Consider the following 20,947-nt stretch of genomic DNA (forward strand, 5'->3'; position numbering starts at 1 on the left):
TATCCAACAGCCAATATGTTCCTCTGTGTATTTTCATGAGTAATCGTGATGGCTAGTTTTATATTATCAACTTGGCTAAGCTGTAGTGCTCAGTTATTTGAACGAAACACTAATCCAGGTGTTGCTGTGAAGATATTCCATAGATGCAGTTAACATCTTCCATCAGTTGACTTCAAGTAAAGATTACCCTTGGTAATGTGAATGGGCCTCATCTTATTATTTGAACACCTTACGAGAAAATACGAGTTTTCCACAATGGAAGCTTTTCCACGAGACTGCAGTATTAACTCCCGCCTTCGTTTCCGGTCTGCAGGCCTGCCCTACAGATCCCGAACTTACTAGCCCCCACAATTAGGTAAGCTGGTCCCTCAAAAATATATAGATATGAGATAGAAAGAGAGAGAGTGTGTGTGTGAGAGAGAGAGATCCTATCAATTATGTTTCTCTGGAGAATTTTTAATACAATGAGTAAAAAAGGAAAATAAGATATATTTTGCAATGGTGTGAAAATCTGTATCTTATCTAGGAACTGAGCTTTATAAAAATTAGTAAGACCTTTATGAAAAGACATAAGAGAAGTGAAATGGCATGATTATGGATGGGATTTTTTAATATCCAATGCAATTGCAGCTGTAATCTCAGGCAGATTTTAGTAGAATGTGAGAAACATGTCCCAAAATAAATGTGGAAGGCTAAAAGTTTACAAACAGCTAAGGAAATCATTGAAATAATTTTTGAAAAAGGAGAATTCACCTGCTGGATATAAGTACGTGTTATTTTTTTTTTCCTTCAACTTTTATTTTAAGTTCCAGGATACATGTGCAGGATGTACAGGTTTGTTATACAGGTAAATATGTGCGATGGTGGTTTGCTGCACAGATGAACCCATCACCTAGGTAATAAGCCCAGCATCCCTTAGCTATTCTGCCTGATGTTCTCCCTCCTCCCTCCACCACCCCTCAAAAGGCTCCATTGTGTGTTTTTCTCCCTCAGGGGTCCGTGTGTTCTCATCATTGAGCTCTCACTTATAAGTGAGAGCACACAGTGTTTGGTTTTCTGTTCCAGCATTAGTTTACTGAGGATAATTACTTCCAGTTCCATCCATGTCCCTGCAAAGGACATGATCTAGTACTTTTTATGGCTGCATAATATTCCGTGGTATAATATACCATATTTTTTAATCTAGTCTATCATTGATGGGCATTTGGATTGATTCCATGTCTTTGCTATTGTGAATAGTGCTGCAATAAACATACATGTGCACGTGTCTTTATAACAGAATGATTTAGATTGCTTTGGGTTTATACCTAGTAATGGGATCGCTGGGTCAAATGGTATTTCCACCTCTAGATCTTTCACCACACTACCTTCCACAATGGTTAAACCAATTTACACACCCACTAACAGGGTAAAAGTATTCCTTTTTCTCTGCAACCTCGCCACCATCTGTTGTTTTTTCACTTTTTAATAATAGCCATTCTGACTGGCATGAGATGGAGTCTCACTGTGGTTTTGATTTGCATTTCTCTAATGATCAGTGATGTTGAGCTATTTTTCATATATCTGTTGGCTGCATGTGTGTATTAATTTGAAAAGTGTTCGTATCCTTTGCCCACTTTTTAATGGGGTGGTTTGTTTTTTTTCTTGTAAATTTGTTTAAGTTCCTTGTTGACTCTGGATATTAGACCTTTATCAGATGGATAGATTGCAAAAATTTTCTTTCATTCTGTAGGTTGTCTGTTCACTCTGTGAGCAGAAGCTCTTTTGCTGTGCAGAAGCTCTTTAGTTTAATTAGATCCCATTTGTCAATTTTTTTCTTTTGTTGCAATTGCTTTTGGCATCTTTGTGATGAAATCTTTGTCCGTGCCTATGTAAGCACATATTTTAAATCCATTGATATCAAATCAGTGCAATTCTTGCACAGGAAATAACACATAGATCAATGAAATCAAGTATTTCCCTAGTCACATGTAAGTGACAAAACTTTAAGACATTGCAAATGACAGAAGAAAGAGCAGATTACACAATAAATAATGTTGGGAAAATTGGCTTCTTACAAGAAGAGAACAAGTGGATTTCCTACCACACAATCCATGCAACTGTAAAAGCGTTAAACCTAAATGTTAAAGGGCATGTTATAAAACACTTTGAAGATTTCAGAGAGTTGTTTCATGAATTTGAGTTGAGAAATAATTTCTTAAGACTCCACAAGCCCAATTTGCTTTTAAATTTATAAACAGCATAATTTAATTACACAAAGAAAGCTATTTATTTTTATAAACAGCTTAACCCTAAAAATATCAAGTTGATAGAATTGTATATAATTCATCTCTAAAAGTAGAATAAATAATTCCATTTTTAAATGGAGAATTGAAATGATTCTCAAAGCCCATCAATGAGCTGAGATTTATAACTTCGGGATCAGTGCTTTGATGCATAGAATTTCTAGATCATAATCACTTCTCCAATCGGAACTACTCTTGTCAGTTACTCACAAATAACTCTTCCTACCCCTTTGTCAGGACAAGTTCTGAGCATGGTGGTAGAGTTTGTATATTTTGTCTTGAGGCTTCTCAACAATTTTCTAAATCCTCTCAGATCTGATTTTTCAATTTATCTGTGTCGACACAAGAGTCTGCTAGGGAAATGCTCACAGGTACTGTACATTCCCTGGAGAGGTACCATAAAAATACTAAGACATATGATCGAAAGACCAAGGTTCCACATCTATCCCTCCCACTACCAGCTGCGTGACCTTAGGAAAGTATATTGTCACTCTTGGTCAAGTATACATATTGCTAAAACCAGGGGGACAATGAGCTTGCAAGGTCCTTTATAGTTCCAACAACTATAATTCTGCCATTACCAATGACGCTAATGTGAGATTACACATCATGGTAGCCCAAAGTGAAAGATATTTGGGAATAGGCCCCATGGACTCTGACACTGCAAATACAGCATCAATTATCTAGTACTTTTATGACAACAACTGGCCCTGTCCTCAATATGGTAAGAAACATTTCTGTTTTCTGGGTTCTTTAGTTGTTGACAAAAGAAAAACAAAATTGGCTAAATTAAGCAAGAAAATTTTTGTTTAATTATTGGAAGCAAATGCGATGAGTCATGAAACTGAAAAACAGAGCTGGTAAACTAAGTTTCTTAAAGAACCGTGTGATAATTAATTTTATGTGTCATCTTGACTGTACCACAGGGTGCCCAGATATTTGGTTAAACACTATTCTGGGTGTGTCTGTGAGGGTGTTTCTGAGCTGGGGCATCAGTCTTCTCCTGTCTTTGGATGCAGACTTGCACTGGAACTTACACCATCAGCTCTCTTGGGTCTCCAGATTGCTGAATGCAAATCTTAGGACTTCTCAGCCTCCATAATCCAATTCCTTATAATACATATTGGTACATATATTTACATAATATATACAGAGGCTGAAAAACTATTGTATATATATCCTATCCATTTGTTTTTCTGGAGTCCCTGACTATATATACAGAAACTCAAAAATCCCTTGGGATGATGAGAAAAAAGACAAAGAGAGAGCATCCCCACATCACCATGGAGGTACTTCTTCACCAACTACTTCACCTCTTCATTTCATCTGTGAGAGATAGTTTGTCCTAGTTGGATTATAAACTTACCATCTCTTGGCCAGGGCAAGTCAAAGCATCTTGGTTGAAATCACAGACAAGGCTGACTGCAATAAAAGGGAGAGCTCTTTTCCTCAAAGAGAATCAAGATAGCTACCACACAAAGGAGAAATTAATCTTGGATAAGCAAGATCAACACCTCTCACAACAATTACTCACAGAAAGCTCTGACACTGGTATATAATAACTGTCATTTTCTGAGGCTTTGCTCACATTGGAAAATCTCTGCTGTCAGGCCTAATAGAATCAGAGAAATTATAGACAGTCTACAGCTCGTCTTCATCTGAAATGGTAGTTTATTAGCTTGGACTTGTTAGGGACACTCTGCTGTTTTTATTCCCCCCATTCCTTTACTGAAATCTCTTCAAACAATCAAAAAAGAAAAACAACTAAGAATATGTATTTACATCTTTTCTCAGTGTCTCAAAGGAATTTTAATGTCTTTAAAAAGCATGTTTTTCTTCAGACACAGTCAGTCTTGGTAATCTACTATTGATACTTTCATAGGGATAGAGTAAGATGTGCAAAACCAAATGAGGTAGAGTTCATTTTGAAAATAGAGAAAGACATTATAGTCATACTAAGTAGAAAATCACGGATAGAACTACTTCTGCTCCATTATGACCAAACTCTTCTTTAGAATTAAGAATCCATCATCCTGGCAAGACATGTGCTTGGAAGGGTGCAGAGTTATTCTGCGATCTCAATGAGAAAAGATGTAGAGGTGGCAAAAGACAATTTTGCAAACTTCCTAAATGTGTCTACACTGAAGTTACTGCTTTCCTTCAGCAACCTGGATTTGATTATAAGGATGACTGAATAGTATAAACCAGGTTTGTTTTATTCTCATGGTTTCTTGAGGATTTAATCCCTATTTGATTCTGGTTACCTTTTTACAAAATGGGACAAAATATGGCCACTGGATATTGAATGTTTCAGGGAACACTGAAACATGTCACCTGGTCTTACCCAGTGGTAAACTGCATGAACACCTGACCTCCCTGAAGTTGCAGCCAAATACAGCACTGAGAGTGCATGTGTCCGTTGTGAATACTGCACTTCTTGTTTCCTTTGAAGAAGTCCTTTTCCCTGACAGTCTAGAAATAAGGAGACCCCTAGCCCCGGAGAAGAGCTTTACTGATGCCCCCTACCACAGAACTGCCTGTGCCCATGGAGACACACCTGCAGCAATAGAATCCTCTTCTTATTTTTGCCCCAGTCTGTGTAGTTATTTGCCATGGAGTCAAGCAAAGAGAAATTGGAAACAATATCTGACTTAAGTAGAGCATTTGAAATGCAGGGGTTTCATGTGTTAATATAAACAAAGATTCCATCTGGAGTTGAAATCTGGTCTGATTATTATTATTATTATTATTATTATTATTCTTTTATTTTATTTTTTTGGAGATAGAGTCTCTTTCTGTTGCCCAGGCTGGAGTGCAGTGACGCAGTCTCGGCTCACTGCAAGCTCCGCCTCCCGGGTTCACGCCATTCTCCGGCCTCAGCCTCCCGAGTCGCTGGGACTACAGGCTCCCGCCACTACACCCGAGTAATTTTTTGTATTTTTAGTAGAGACGGGGTTTCACCATGTTAGCCAGGATGGTCTGGATCTCCTGACCTCGTGATCCGCCCGCCTCAGCCTCCCAAAGTGCTGGGATTACAGGCGTGAGCCACCGTGCCCAGCCCAAAATCTGGTCTGATTTTTAAAATATGTGATAATATATGAATAAACCATCTTAAAAATACAGGAGTTGAAGACCAGCCTGGGCAACACGGTGAAATCCCATCTCTACTAAAATACAAAAATTAGCCGGGCGTGGTGATGATTATGTGCCTATAGTCCCAGCTACTCAGGAGGCTGAGGCAGGAGAATCGCTTGAACCTGGGAGGCGGAGGTTGTAGTGAGCCGAGATGGTGCCACTGCACTCCAGTCTGGGTGACAGAGCGAGACTCTGTCTCACCAAAAACAAAAAACGAAACAAAACAAACAACAACAAAAAAATACTGACTCTTTTGGAGAGCAAGTTTTTACTAAGCCTGTGACCTCAGCTCTGTCATTTAATTTCTCTTAGTCTGGGCTTATTTATCTGTTTAGTAGTATCTGCCTCACCCAACTCAGAGGGCAAGTTGAAATAATGGACGTGAAAACACGACGTAAATCCAAAGCGAAGTGAAATGGAATTATTGCTGGGAAGCAGTCTGATGTAATTCAAATAAAATAGACATTGCAATTGGGAGATCTTGGTCTAACTGAAAATTCTTAATAGCAAGGTATATATTTTGGCATTTTCGATTACAGGAACATGAACTAGCAATAAATAGCAGAAAACTCATTAGCTCAGGTTTGTAGTCAGACAGACACAGGTTCAAGTACAGACTCTGCCACTTAATAATTTTTGTTGTCACACAGCACCTTCCCCTGTCTAATACTCAATTTTCCCTCTTGCAAAATGAGAAAAATATTCTCTACCATGACCGAAATTAAACTGGCAATATATCCATGAAAGGAAAGAGAAAGATCAAATGAAAAAAGTTAAGGCAGCCTCAGATTCAAGAGGAACTGAAAAAATGTAAAAGGTGGAGATAAACTACATCAAAAGAAGAACAGCTGCAGATTCTAAAAACCAAAAAGTCAGCAAGTATTTTAAATGAAAATGAGAATCTTGCTTAGCATTAATGGGGAAAAAAGCCTCCCAGTTAAAAAGGCTAGAGAAAGGCAACTTTAGAAATCTAAACCAGCTAAAAAACAGTGAGATTTTGCAGGGGCAACAAAAGAGGTCAGGGTATTTCATCACCTACTCAGAATTATGCATTAAAAAATATGTGGATAGGATATTCTTCGGCCTAAGCAACTAAAAAGATGGGTGTGTAAATATGTCAACCCTGCATGGTCATGGAAACATGTGCCTTCTTTTTTTTTTTTTTTTTATTCAACTATTAAGTTCCAGGGTACACTTGCAGGATGTGCAGGTTTGTTACATAGGTAAACGTGTGCCATGGTGGTTTGCTTTACAGATCAGTCCATCACCCAGGAATTAAGCTGAATTAAGCCCAGCAACCATTAGCTACAGTTCCTTGTGCTCTCCCTCCCCATGGCCGCCCTGACAGACCCCAGTATGAGTTGTTTTCCTCTATGTGTCTATGTGTTCTCATCATTCAGCTCCCACTTATAAGTGAGAACATGCAGTGTTTGGTTTTCTGTTCCTGCATTAGTTTGCTGCAGGTAATGGCTTTCAACTCCATACAAGTCTCGGCAAAAGACATAATCTCATACCTTTTATGCCTGCATAGTATTCCTTGGTGCATATGTACCACATTTTCTTTATCCAGTCTATCATTAATGGGAATTTGGGTTGATTCCATGTCTTTGTTATTGTGAATAGTGCTGCAGTGAACATATGTGTGAATGTGCCTTTGTAATAGATTGATTTCTATTCCTTTGGGTTTATACTCAGTAACAGGATTGCTGGGTCAAGTGGCGTTTCCACCTCTGATCTCTGAGGAATCGCCATACTGTCTTCCACTGTAGTTGAACTAATTTAAACTTCCACCAGTGTTACAGTGTTCCTCTTTCTCTACAACCTTGCCAGCATCTGTTGTTTTTTGACTTTTTAATAGTAGTCATTCTGACTGGTGTGAGATGGTTATCTTATTGGGGTTTTAATTTGCATTTCTCTGATGATCAGTGATGTTATTTTCATGTTTCTTAGCCACATGGATGTCTTCTTTTGGGAAGTGTCTGCTCATTTCCTTTGCCCACTTTTTAATGGGATTTTTTTTTTCTTGTAAATTTAAATCCCTTGTAGACCCTGGATACTAGATCTTTGTCAGATGGATAGATCACATAAATTTTCTCCCATTCTGTGCGTTATCTGTTCACTCTGATGATAGTTTTTGTTGTTGTTTGCTGTGCAAACGTTCTTTAGTTTAATTAGATCCCATTTTTCAATTTTTGCTTTCATTGCCATTGCTTTTGGCATTTTCGTCATGAAATCTTTGCCAGTGCTTATGTCCTGAATGGTACTGCCTGGGTTTTCTTCTAGTTTTTACAGTTTTGGGGTTTACGTTTAAGTCTTTAGTCCCTCTTGTGTTAATTTTTGTTTAAAGAATAAGGAAAGGGTCTACTTTCAATTTTCTGCATATGGTGAGCCAGTTGTCCCAGCACCATTTATTAAATAGGGAATCCTTTACCCATTGTTTGTTTTTGTCAGGTTTAAGATCAAATAGTTGTAGGTGTGTGGTCTTATTTCTGAGTTCTCTATTCTGTTCCATTGGTCTATGTGTCTGTTTTTGTACTAGTACCATGCTGTTTTGGTTACTGTAGCTTTATAGTATAGTTTGAAGTCAGTTGGATAATGCCTCCAGCTTTGCTTTTTTGCTTAGGATTGTCTTGGCTATTCAGGCTCTTATTTGGTTCCATGTGAATTTTTAAATAGTTTCTTCTAATTCCGTGAAGATTGTCAATGTTAGGTAATGGGAATAGCATTGAATCTATAAATTACTTTGGGTAGTATGGCCATTTTCACAATATTGATTCTTCTTATCCCTGAGCATGGAATGTTTTTTCATTTGTTTGTGTCCTTTCTGATTTCTTTGAGCAGAGGTTTGTAGTTCTCCTTGAAGAGGTCCTTCACTTCAATTGTTAGCTGTATTCCTAGGTATTTTACTCTTTTTGTGGTAATTGTGAATGGAAGTTTATTCATAATTTTGCTTTCTGCCTGTCTGTTGGTGGTGTATAGGAATGTTAGCAATTTTTGCACATTGATTTTGTATCCTGAAACTTTGTTGAAGTTGCTTATCAGCTTAAGAAGGTTTGGGGTTGAGACTATGGGGCTTTCTAAATATAGGATAATGTCATCTGCAAACAGGGATAATTTGACTTCCTCTTTACCAGACTTTGTCTTCTATCTCTCAGAGCACTTCTTGGAAAATTCTGCAAAATTGACAAGGAGACCTCTGGGTTTTTCTTCTTATGTTCTTCTCTGCACATCTGCTCAAAGAAGGCATAAGCAGACGTATTGCCCTTTTTTCTCAGGGTTGTCATTAGCCATCCTGACAGTAGTGTTCACTAGCCTAAGCAGTGCAAGGCATGACAGGCAGCTCTGCGCTCCCCAGCCTCCTCATGCTAGCTGCCTCCATGAGAGCCACCTATTCCCTATTCCTTTCTTTCTTTTATTTTCTTTCTTTCTTTCTTTCTTTTTTTTTTTTGGGGGGGGGGGGACAAAGTCTCACTCTGTCACCCAGGGTAGAGTGCAGTGGTGTGATCTCAGCTCACTGCAAACTCCGCCTCCCGGGTTCAAGCGATTTTCCTGCCTCAGCCCCCTGAATAGCTGAGACTAGGCACCCACCACTACACCCAGCTAATTTTTGTATTTTTAGTAGAGACGGGGTTTCGCCATGTTGGCCAGGCTGGTCTCGAACCCCTGACCTCAGGTGATCCACCTGCCTCAGCCTCCCAAAGTGCTGGGATTACAGGCGTGAACCACAGCATCCAGCCCTCTTCTTTTCAAAGTAAGTTTCCAGTGGCCTTTTCTGGAGGCCCAAGTAACTTGCATTTATCAGTTTACAGGATTTAGATTCTGCAGTAAAGCCAGGGATAACACAAGTAAAGCAAATGTTGAAATTAACCAAAGAGCTCTATCTTATAGCTGTGGTAACATGTTTATGAGACAAGAATTTCAGAACAAAGCTGAAAAAATGTTAGATGCATATTTGTGGAGAATATTTTAGTTTCCTTTTTTTTCTGAGAAGAATTGAATCGACAAGCCACATTTGATAAATGTTATGAATAATTCAGCTAGGTATGTTTGAGCATCAAAGACATATAATTTTTTAAAAAGCTAGAACTTTATCAATATATCAACATACGGTGGTGATGACATAACAAGGTTATTTTAAGGGTACACAGGAATAGGGACCTCGGTTTGGTACAACATTCAAGAATCATGAAAACCAGAGCATATTTCATGAAGAATCCAGGGCAGCCTTGAGATCTTCTCCTTGTTTCTCTAGTGTTAGGGAAGAGAAATTCTTCAAAGTAAACCAGAAGTACAATATGCACAGAGGCCACATGTAGTCTGGGTGTTACATTTTGCTGCAACCTCAGGAGGTACAGGTAGTCGTAGTTTCATGCCCATATCCACCATTGGAGTAGCCCTAGCACAATTACCTCTGTATATCTGATAATGTCTGCTTTGTATCAAATGTCTTCTAGTGACATTCTTTTTCCCCTCTTGACTTCCACTAGGCCCATAATTTTCTCTTCCCTGTGATTTTGACTCACCAGGAGCCCAGAGGCCATCTGCTTCCTCATGGGATCCTTTCAACTTCTACTTGCACTCCAGCAACTTTCATTCACAGTTCATATTCTCCAGAGCGATGAACTGATTGATCCACCCCATCTTTTCATATCAATCCATGGCACCAATTTCTGGCCAGCCTTTGGGTCAGATGCCACCTTCAGTCCAATCATTTGTTAATGAGAAAGTCACATGGTTCATAACAGGGAATTTAGGTGAGGAAGTTTCATTCACAAGGATTAGGTCTTGATAAATTACGAGACCACTCTCAGTGACTATGGAAATCTAAGCAAGTCATTAACTATCTTTAAGCACTCTGTGCCTGTCTCACCAGATTTTTGTAATCATCATATGAAATAATTTATGTGAGAGCCCTTTGTAACTTCTAAAGTCAAGTATCATGATATGAATATGCGTACATTTAATTCTTTTTTTTTTTTTTTTTTGTGAGACAGGGTCTCACTTTGTTGCCCAGGCTGGAGTGCAGTGGCATGATCTCGACTCACTGCAACCTCCACCTCCCAGTTCAAGCGATTCTCCTGCCTCAACCTCTTGAGTAGCCTGGACTATAGGTACACACCACCACACCTGGCTAATTTTTGTATTTTTAGTGGAGCTGGGGTTTTACCATGTTGTCTAGACTAGTCTTGAACTCCTGACCTCAAGTGATCCACCTGTCTTGGCTTCCCAAAGTGCTGGGATTACAGTTGTGAGCCACTGTGCCAGGTCTCATAAATTTATTTTTTAAACTATTCAGTTCCATGTATGTAATGATTGGCTCTGAGGAATTTGTGGTCAGTTCTCAAGAATAAGGTACTTGTTACAGATGCCCTCTAATGTGCCAACAGTCTGAATTAGAGCTTCTTAATTTAATTCAGATCATTTCAGTTCAGATGAATATTTCTGTGTGTCTCTTCAGTACATAAGGTCTCTAGCTACATTAAGGTCTCTAGCCCAGTGCTGAACATTGCCCAGTTTTTAGGAGTAGGACACTCACTGTGTAATGCCTTCCCCACCCCCCCCACACACACACACACACAAATCTTGTTTTGGAAATATTTTCATGACTCTAGTAATTATTTATCAATTGCCAGCTTCCAGGAAGATACTACATAGGCCTTATCCTCAAGGTCTGACCATCTCGAAGGACTTAAAAATGGAGTTCACAATGCTATAAAATATAAAGATGAACTACTGTTTTTTGAGATAGTATATCCAACTGCACAACTGGACTCACTAGGGGGTATAGCCCCCACACAAGGTCACTCTCACTTCTGACACCAATTGAATGTTCAGGGATGGGAGCAGATTTCTGAAACCACCTTTGTATTTGATAATTCACTGTAAGGGCTCACAAAACTCACTGAAAGCATTATACTCGTGATTATGGTTTACTACAAGGAAAGGATGCAAATTAAAATCATCCAAGGAAAGAAGCGCATAGGTCAGAGTCCCGGGAAGGTGGCACACGCAGAACTTCTGCTGTCCTCACCTCTGGCATCATGAACACCTTCCTTTCCCAGCACCAATGTGAGATAACATGCATGGAGTATCACCAACCAGGAAAGCTTACCCAAGCTTGTGTTGTCCAGAGATTTTATTGCGGCTCAATCACACACTGCTGTGTGGTTAATCTTTAGTGTCCAGGATTTGCCAAAGTCAGACTGACATATTTAGCCTCCAGTTCCCTCCAGAGACAAAACTCAAACCACATGGCCAAAAGCCCCATCATAAATCACATTGTAAGACTGTCAGATGGCCAAAGCCTCCAGGCAAACAAAGACCCTCCCCACCTCAGGCACGAAATATCAAGCATTTAGATCTCACCTCCCAATAGCTTAGGGCAAAGTCCAGACCTTTCTTTGGGTAAGGTTAATTCTTCACTACACAATAACTAAGTGTAATAAGTGACATTTAACTCAATCAGAATTCTAGTAATATGATCCTCAAGGAGATTAGAAACCACTGGTGAGGGTGGGATAGAATCACATAAAATTGACATGCTGTATACAGAGGTAAAATTATGAACCAAGATAATCTAAGAAAGCAAACAAGGCATATTTTTCTATTTTCAGACTGTCTTCCCATTTACTTAAGATAGTTTTATTGAGGTAAAACTTATGTACCATAAAATTCACCCATTTTAATTGTATAATTCCGTATTTTTATTAAACTTACAGAGCTGTGAAACCATCACCACAATCTGAGCATTTCCACCATCCCAGAAAAATCCCCTGTGCCCATTTTTCAAATCCTATTCTTATTCCCAACCCTAGGAAACCCCTGAAATACTTTCTGTTTCTATAGATCTGACTTTTCTGCATAGTGCATATCAATAGAATTCTACAACATGTAATCATTTGCATTGCACTTTTTAACATAACGTTTTGAAATTCGTTCATGTCATAACATGAATCAGTGGTTTAACCCTTTTCATTGCTGAGTTGTATGTATTCCATTGTATGGCTATACCACATTTTGTTTATGCATTCTCCATCTGATCGATTTTTGGATCACTTCTATTTATTCCAATTATGAACAATCGTGCTATTAATGAACTTGTTACGTGGATATAGTTTATTTTTTTCAGGTAGATAGGAAATAGTGGAATTGTCAGAGTTTTCAGTAAGTTTATGTATAACTTAAAGAAACTATCAAGCTGTTTTCAAAAGTGCTTGTCACATTTTTACATTCCCACCAACAATGGGCATGTCCAGTTCCTACGCATTGTGCCAACACTTATTGTTTTCTGCTTTTTTTTTTTTTTTACTGTAATCATTTTAGTGGGTAAAAAGTTATTTCACATTTTTTTTTGTTTTGTTGTGTTTTGCTTTTTTTTTTTGAGATGGAGTCTTGCTCTGTCCCCTAGACTGGACTGCAGTGGCGCGATCTTGGCTCACTGCAAGCTCCACCTCCCGGGTTCATGACATTGTCCTGCCTCAGCCTCCTGAGTAACTGCCTCAGGCACCTGCCACCATGCCCGGCTAACTTTTTGTATTTTTAGTAGAGACGGGGTTTCACTGTGTTAGCCAGGATGGTCTCGATCTTCTGACTTCGTGATCTGCCTGCCTTGGCCTCTCCTCCCAAAGTGCTGGGATTATAGGCATGAGCCATGGCGGCACCCGGCCCGTATTTTTCAAACTAGCTATAACTGCACTGGTAAAGGACATTCATTATTGAGATGTGCATCCAAGGAAATAACAACTTCAGTAACAGGCGCTCTGTCTCTCCCTTTGCTGTGGAGAAAAGATTTTGCCATGCTTGTTCTTTGTGTTTGAAGCTTTCATATCTGAGAACTGTTACTTGTGATTATCACTGGAGAAGACCAAATCCATTGATCTTCACATGAATGTCACATCAAATCTGTCTGGCAGCAAGCACAATGTTATTTCTTTGTAAAATTTCTCATGTTTACTAAAAGAGATGATAGCAAAAGTGGAGGGGATAAGATATACATAGGAATTATGGCAGGGTGGACAGGACTGGGAAACATGCTGCATTTAGATATGTGATAAAAATACTTCATGGTGTCATGCAGAATGACACTGTAAACACAACAATCTGTGTTGACCTATGGATTAAGCTTAAATTTCTAGTAGCGGTATTCCACACATAACTATCTTACTCCCCACTTGCAAAAACCACCATGCACAATAAACTGACATGTGGGAAGTGAGAAAAAATGTAGGAAGAAGAAAAAATAATCCAAAGAAAGAAGGTAAACAAGAAAGAGCATTGCTAGAATGTATAAATCATGGTATGATTTATACCTGGTATAAGCAAGCATTGAAATATTTAATTTCATGCCATTTATAATGTAAAGCACAACCAGGCTGACTAGTTTTGATAGCAGGGGAAGGGGGATTACAGAAATGGCCTTTCAGGAATATGGGGAACTGTAGGGAACTACAGCTCGGAAGCCCCTGACCACTGACTCCGTTCGCATCCCTCAGTATGATGGCATTGCTTTAATGATGCGAGTACAGATCAAGAACCAGGACAGCCAAATATTTGTAAACATTACCTTAATTCAGTGAATTTCAATGGCACACTGTTTACTCCCCAGGGTGTAGTTGGCAACGTCTGGGGGCATGTTGAGCTGTCACAGCATCTGGTGAGTGGAGCTTAGACTTGCTGCTAAACATCCTAAAATGCACAAGACAGCCTCCCACAACAAAAAATTATCCAGTCCAAAGTCAGTAGTTCTGAGACTGAGGAATGCTGCCTTGAGTAGAAGCACACTGATTATTTCCATAAAGTCTACCTGAATAGTCATGTATGGCCCCAATTAAAGGGCCACTCTGCACAGTAATTGACCTCATGCTGAAACCACTGCAGTTTCATCAGTAACTACATATACTTTTTGAATCTCTAGGCCTAGAAAAGCTGTATTATGATATGCTGCCTGTGCTTCTTTTCTGCCTGGTTACAGTACTTTCAGTCACTTTTTTTTCTAGCCTTGGTGAGTTAAATCATGAACGTAATCTAATCTTACAACAGAGGGAGAAAGGTAAATGTCTGTGTGTGTGTGTGGGTGGCCTCTTCCTGCCCGTCTGTATTGTATCTAAAATGCTAAATCTATCTTTAAAAATTAAAATCCATAGGTAGTCTGAGAAATATTTTAGATAATTGTTTCCAACTTCCTTCTTCTTGCCTTTTTGGCAAAATTGTATTAATAAGAGCAAAACAAACTGCTTTGAGTTTTATCTTGCATGTCCCCTAACTGCTTACGAATTTAAAAAACATAATGACATGTCTTAGAAAGCAGGTTGCAGGAAAGAAGAGAAAAAATAAAATACTCTAAAAAACATAAACTAGAAAAATAATTCCTACAAAAGTCCCTAAGAAGATTCAAAAAACTGAATGGACTTGGAACATTTATATTGTGCTGTATTTTATAACACAATTCCAGTCATTGTGGATTTCCCCCAGATTAGTTTATATTTTTTGCTTATCTCATTTTGCAAATCAGAGAAAAGACCCTCTTTCCATTATGCAAATTTACTCTTCCTATTTCTAGTCCATCAATCTTCATATGTGGTAATAAATGTGATAGATATATTCTGTCATGCTAGCTTTTTTAAAAATAATAATTTTAGGTTTTCCCACTGGAAATTTTTGGAAAATGGTATAGCATGCACCTCAGATTTGTCCCTTCCTCCTGATATAAGGAAAAAGAAGCTGGGGTATTTATGCTCCAATTCTTGTCAACCAGTGGCTGAGGACTGTCCTGGGAGAATGTGTGGATGCTAAAAGAAAATGTGTAGAGAGCATAAATGCATTAACAGCTTTTTCAATTCATTTTCACAGAGTCAGTGATGGCTTCTTTCCATAAATGATGTCGATATTACATTACTTTTAGTAAAGTTGTACAGCTAAGCACAAAGTAAAACCAACAAAAGCGTAACTTCTCCCAATCAAGAGATATGAGCGTGGAAGGGTGGTAGGAGGTAATAAAATTGCACTTTCCTCATCTTGCTTACCAAGGAGTAAGGAAAAAAGGGTGATTTATAAAGAAACAGGAATATATACTTATTATTTACATTTGTAATTTTTTAAAAACAAGTGGATGGATGGCAGTCAGTGGTTTGTTTTTTCTCTTATTATGTCTTCTAACCCTGCTGTTTTGCATCTTTCTTTCTCATCCCTTAGCTACATCTTGGGCCAGTTCTGCAACTCTCTGGTCACTTTCAGCTCCTAAAGTTCGGACTAATTTAATGCACCAATCCAAAACTCAATTTTAATCATAGATCTTCCTTTTCTACCCCACGTCCATTTTCAAGAATAGATTTGATTTGTAATCATGGCTGCTAGAGTGATGGGGAGATGGAGTCTACTCTGACTTCTTTCTCCTGTTTCATTTTCTGCGTTTAGATCTCCTGGGGTTCTGGGGGAGAAATATTAGTGGTGAGGTGTATTTACACAACTACCTGAAGGCTGATCATGGGCACTAGCTCCTGGTCCTGCTCTGATTTGAGTTCATTTTCCTTGCTGCTGATGACCATTCATGGTCATGAGAGTCTGCAGATGGCTGTATGAGTGTTCTTCTTAGTGCAATGCTCCCCAGTATTCACCCAGGCCTCATCTGTTATTGTTGCCCCCTTCAGAGATACCAGCAGTGTCTCCTTAACCATGACAGTGGTTCATGCTCACAACTACTTTTCTGGAATGGACTAAAATCTGCTAGGGTTAGTGGTCTCCTGAACTCATACTTCCTCATTTAACTGCTATGCCCCATCTCAGGGAGCCAAAGGAACAGCACACATCTTCTTTTGTACCCCTTCCAAGATCACAGAGAACTGAGATGGTTTGAGAGGCTGGTTTCCACCATCTCCTTCTAATCATACACCACAACCCCTTTCTAAGAACGTGTATGCTCCTATATACTCCACGGGAAACACTGAGGTGGCTGTGCAGATCCTTCAAATCAACAAACATTCAGCCTTCCATTGAGAGGCAAGTGCACTCTCAGCACCACCTCTGTCTATCACTGATTCCGCTGGAGGGAATCCTCTCACTCCCTTGGAAAAGAGAAAGTCTCTACTGTGAACACTACTTCTCAATGTCTCTAGTTACAATGGACTTAGACACTCCTTCCCTATTTCCCTCTGTGTAGACTAAGAATAGGGTCATTGATGAGAGTTAAACCATTCCTACAGCCTCTTGCTAAGTTGGAAGAGAAGGGCATGAGGTCAATTAAAGATTCTTTCTTTGGAATCAAGAGTAGAGTTTCTCAAACTTCAGGGTAATTTCCTCAACACAACATATAACTTGGAGATTCTTTTTAAAATACAGATCCTGGTCCATTAACTCTGGGCTGGGACCTGAGATTCTGCACTTCTAATAAGCTCCTATGTGATGCTCAACTTGCTGATTTACAGACCACAGTTTGAGAGGTAAGGATAAAGCAAGTAGCTCTTAACCACAGCTTTGTGTGCCATAGTTACAAATTCCAAGGAGAGATGGAAGAGGGAGCTATACAAGCAAGGCAAGGGAGGGCATTTTTATTTTCTATTTTAAATTATCTTATTTGGAATTTGTTATGCCTTTACATTTTTTTAATTTTAAAATACAGAGGGTTAAGCAGCCCAATAATAATTTTTTTAAATTGTCATACTCATTGTAGGGACTTTGAATAATTTTTTCGTATTTATATGGAGTCTCTAATTTCGTTTTCTTTTTGATATAAGTGAAGGAAATGCCAGCTGCTAGCAGTTAAGCAGTTAATGCCTTTCTCACTTACGATGGACCTCATGTTGGTTTAGAAAATATCTGCTAACCAAAAAGAAATTTTAAATTCATTAAATTAGACTTTGGGGATAGTACTCTATGCCCGGACTAAATTACTTTTGAATTCCCGTTTGTTAAAGACAGAAAGAATATAAACGGTCCACATGCATTTAGAATATATAACATGAAACCCTGAAAATTTCCAATATCATTCCGCCAAATAAAAACTTCCTTCAAGGGGATTTAACCAGAGAAAATACACGGATGCTTCAATATTCAGTGTTTTCATCTGCATTCCTGATGCCTTACTTGGTTAGTGCTTCTACCCATATTAACTGTAGAGATTTTCTCTCTTATCTCTTTTCTAATGTGACGCTCCCCTAACGCAAGTCTTTTTGATTTATTCTTTGCTTTTCTTTCTTGCAAACTCTCTGAGATGTTGTGCTGCTGAGGTTAATTGAGGATTCACGCTCCTAGACTTCAGTCCCATTTCAGGTTAGCCGTAGGTTCCCTGTACCCTCAGCGCCATCTCTGGTCATGAGCTGGAACTGCAGGCCGGGGAAATTCCAGAGTCATCCTCACATCTCTGGAGTTGGCCAGGCTCTCTAATGTGGCCTGGGCTGTATTTTTATTTCTAAATCTGCTGAAGAATCTGCCCATGGGCTTGCCTGCTGCCATACTTTCTAATCTTCGAGTAGCTAGTGCCAACCTAACGCTTTTACAACATCCCTCAAAAGTAGAAAGTTTCAGCAGAGAGCCAACTGATGCGTTGGAGGCTAGATCTGCATACTGTGCAAGGTGCAGACTTCCCCAAAACTTTTTTAAAAAATTCTATTGTTGGGATGTCTTAGGTGTTCTCACTTTGCAGGGGCTTCCGTGGGTGTTTAGATATGTAATTTCCTCAAGAAGCCTACTAAATAGGTTACTTTGATTTCCAAGCTAAAATGTTGTTACTCAATATAACAAATCTTTATATTTTGCTTTTTAAAAATGAATTTTAACTAAGTCTATTAGGGTTTTACCTAAAGAAGTATGTATTCTGGGACTAGGGGACCTCGTAGGAGCCCTAAACCCACACTACAAAGCAGCTTATCATTTTATTTTATTATTTTTTGGCTGCAAGAAGTCAATTGGCTATAGCTATAGGATTTAATTTTTCTGTAACTACTCAGTCATAAAAAGGAACGAAATAACGTCTTTTGCAGCACCTTGAATGGAGCCAGAGGCCATTATTCTAATTGAAGTAGCTCAGGAATGGAAAACTAAACATCATATGTTCTCACTTGTAAGTGCAAGCTAAACTATGAGGATGCAAAGATGTAAGAACGTTATAATAAATTTTGGGGACTGTGGAGGAAGGTTGGGAGGATGGTGAAGGATAAAAGACTACATATTTGGTACAGCGCACACTGCTTGAGTGACAGGTGCACTAAAATCTCAGAAATCACCACTAAAGAACTTTTCTGTGTAATCAAAAGCCACCTGCACCCCCAAAGCTATTGAAATAAAAGTAAAAATAAATAAAAATTAAATAAATCAGGATATATCCAAGGCCTAACAAAAATAAATTTCCTGTAGCTATAAGAAGCAAAGACGCATCTATGCTAACATAAAATGAATTGATATATAGACATTCCAAGGAATTCAGAAATTAGGTGATTTTGAAATTAAAACAATTCACATTATAGAGACAGAGATGATGATGCATATGTCAACATTAGTGAAAACTGTGGAAATTTAATTTTTTAAACTTTCTGAATTTTTGATGATTTCCCAGAAAAATGTGTTTATCTAAAGAAAGATTGATTATCCAGATTACGTATCTGGAATATTGTCTGCAATTCTCTGCTGGAGAGTTTGGTTACTTCTCTGTGAAATAACTGTAGATTTCACTTTAAGGTCAAAATACTGACACCTACAATTTGTAACTTCACCCATGAAAAAACTTATCCTTATATTAAGCAATGGCATAAATTCTAACTAATATCTGCCAAATCATTATAAAAAAATGTATTATGAAGAAAAACAAATTGTTGCTATGGTTTCTTAGTATTAAAAGATAAAATTTTTAAAAAACCCGTATTTCTCTACATGAGGTTAAGTTCAGGAAATAAGGTACTTGCAAGAGTGTCCCCTACTTCAGTGGTGAATAGATTAAGTCAAAAATTATCAGAAGTCTGATTTAAAAATGTATCTTTGGGCATTTTGTTTGCTTAAAAAACACTCAGGACTTCATGACAGATTTGCACCTCCTTAGCTGCACTCTTATGATTTGGCAAGAGGTAAATGACTGACTCTTTTCTAGTTAGTCAGGTTAAAGACATCGAGCACAAAAACCTGAAAGCATCCTGAAGAAGATTCAAAACAGCAAGAGGATGAGCTAGCTCCCCCAAATATTAAAATAACTCAATCTATAAAGAAGTTAAATTAAAACAATATGGGATATGTGCATGGTTTAGACAAAATTAGGAAAAAAAGAATATCCTGCAATTTATACACAAATAATATATGTTAAAAGGACCATCTCAATATCTCAATTCTGTGTGAATATTGTTTGGATTTTTGTTGGGTTTTTTGGGGGGTGGTGGTGGTTAGTGATATTCAGAAAGAACAGTATAGCCACGTGGATAAACAGAAAAATTGGATCCATTACTCACACTACACAGCAAGATAAGCTTCAAATGGATCAGAGATTTAAACAAAAAAATGAAATGATACAAGTAATAGAAGAAATTTAGACCGGGCACAGTGGCTTATGCCTGAAATTCCAGCACTTTGTGAGGTCAAGGCTGATGGATCTCTTTGGCCCAGGAGCCCAAGGCTACAGTGAGTCATGATTATGCCACTGCCTTCCAGCCTGGGTGACAGAGTGAGACCCAGACTCTACAAAAGAAGAGAAGAAAAGAAAAGAAATTTGGCTGAATTCATATTTAACCTTGAGTGGGCATACCTTTCTCATCTAAAGTCCAAAATCCAGAGGCAAGAAGAAAAAAAAAAGAAATTTAAAAATTGTATCACATTAAAAGAAAATACTTTTGAATTGTCAAAAACACTGTAAGCAAAGTAATAAAATAAATTATTTACAACTTAAATCACGGATAAATCATTAATATCACTAATATATTGAATGTTCCTTAAATAGTAAAGAGTCAATGTTTCTTTACAGATGACCTATAGAAATTCATGATCAATTCATAGAAATAAGAAACGCAAATGGTTTTAGCCATGTAAATAGATGTTCAACCTCTCTCATATTAAGAGAATATACTAATTAAACCTACACCTAGAGAGCATTTTTTACTTATCAGTTGGGCACAAAGTTAGAAAACATACTTTGCGAGGCAGAGGCAGGCAGATCACTTGAAGTCAGGAGTTCAAGACCAGCCTGGCCAACATGGTGAAACCCTGTCTCTACTAAAAATACAAAAAATTAGCCAGACATGGTTGGGGATGCCTGTAATCCCAGCTATTCGGGAGGCTGAGACAGGAGAATTACTTGAACCTGGGAGGCGAAGGTAACCTGGCAGTGAACCGAGATCGCACCACTGCACTTCAGCCTGGGTGACAAAGCGAGACTCCATCTCAAAAAAAAGAAAAAAAAGAAAACTTACTCTGTTGGTAAGCCTATGGAAAAAGGGGCACTCTCCTGTATCTCTCGAGAGACATCAACATTTGATTCCATAGCAATCAAAGTAATTGCTATGGAAAATAATTTGAAAATGTCTAGCAAAATTACACAGAATCAATTTTTTGCCCTA

At 38.4% G+C, this 20,947-nt stretch overlaps 1 long non-coding RNA gene across 2 annotated transcripts in view; it reads left to right on the plus strand.

Annotated features, from left to right (window-relative positions):
• The first annotated feature begins 4,349 nt into the window (after positions 1-4,349).
• The window catches only part of LOC105478707 (uncharacterized), a 61,309-nt gene continuing 44,711 nt past the window's right edge, over positions 4,350-20,947 (plus strand). For both annotated transcript variants that reach the window (XR_011623477.1, XR_011623478.1), the window contains exon 1: positions 4,350-4,493. This is a non-coding gene — a long non-coding RNA (uncharacterized lncRNA). The remainder of the gene's footprint in view (positions 4,494-20,947) is intronic.

The sequence above is a fragment of the Macaca nemestrina genome, chromosome 5 (genome assembly GCF_043159975.1).
Source record: "Macaca nemestrina isolate mMacNem1 chromosome 5, mMacNem.hap1, whole genome shotgun sequence".
Taxonomy (NCBI): domain Eukaryota; kingdom Metazoa; phylum Chordata; class Mammalia; order Primates; family Cercopithecidae; genus Macaca; species Macaca nemestrina.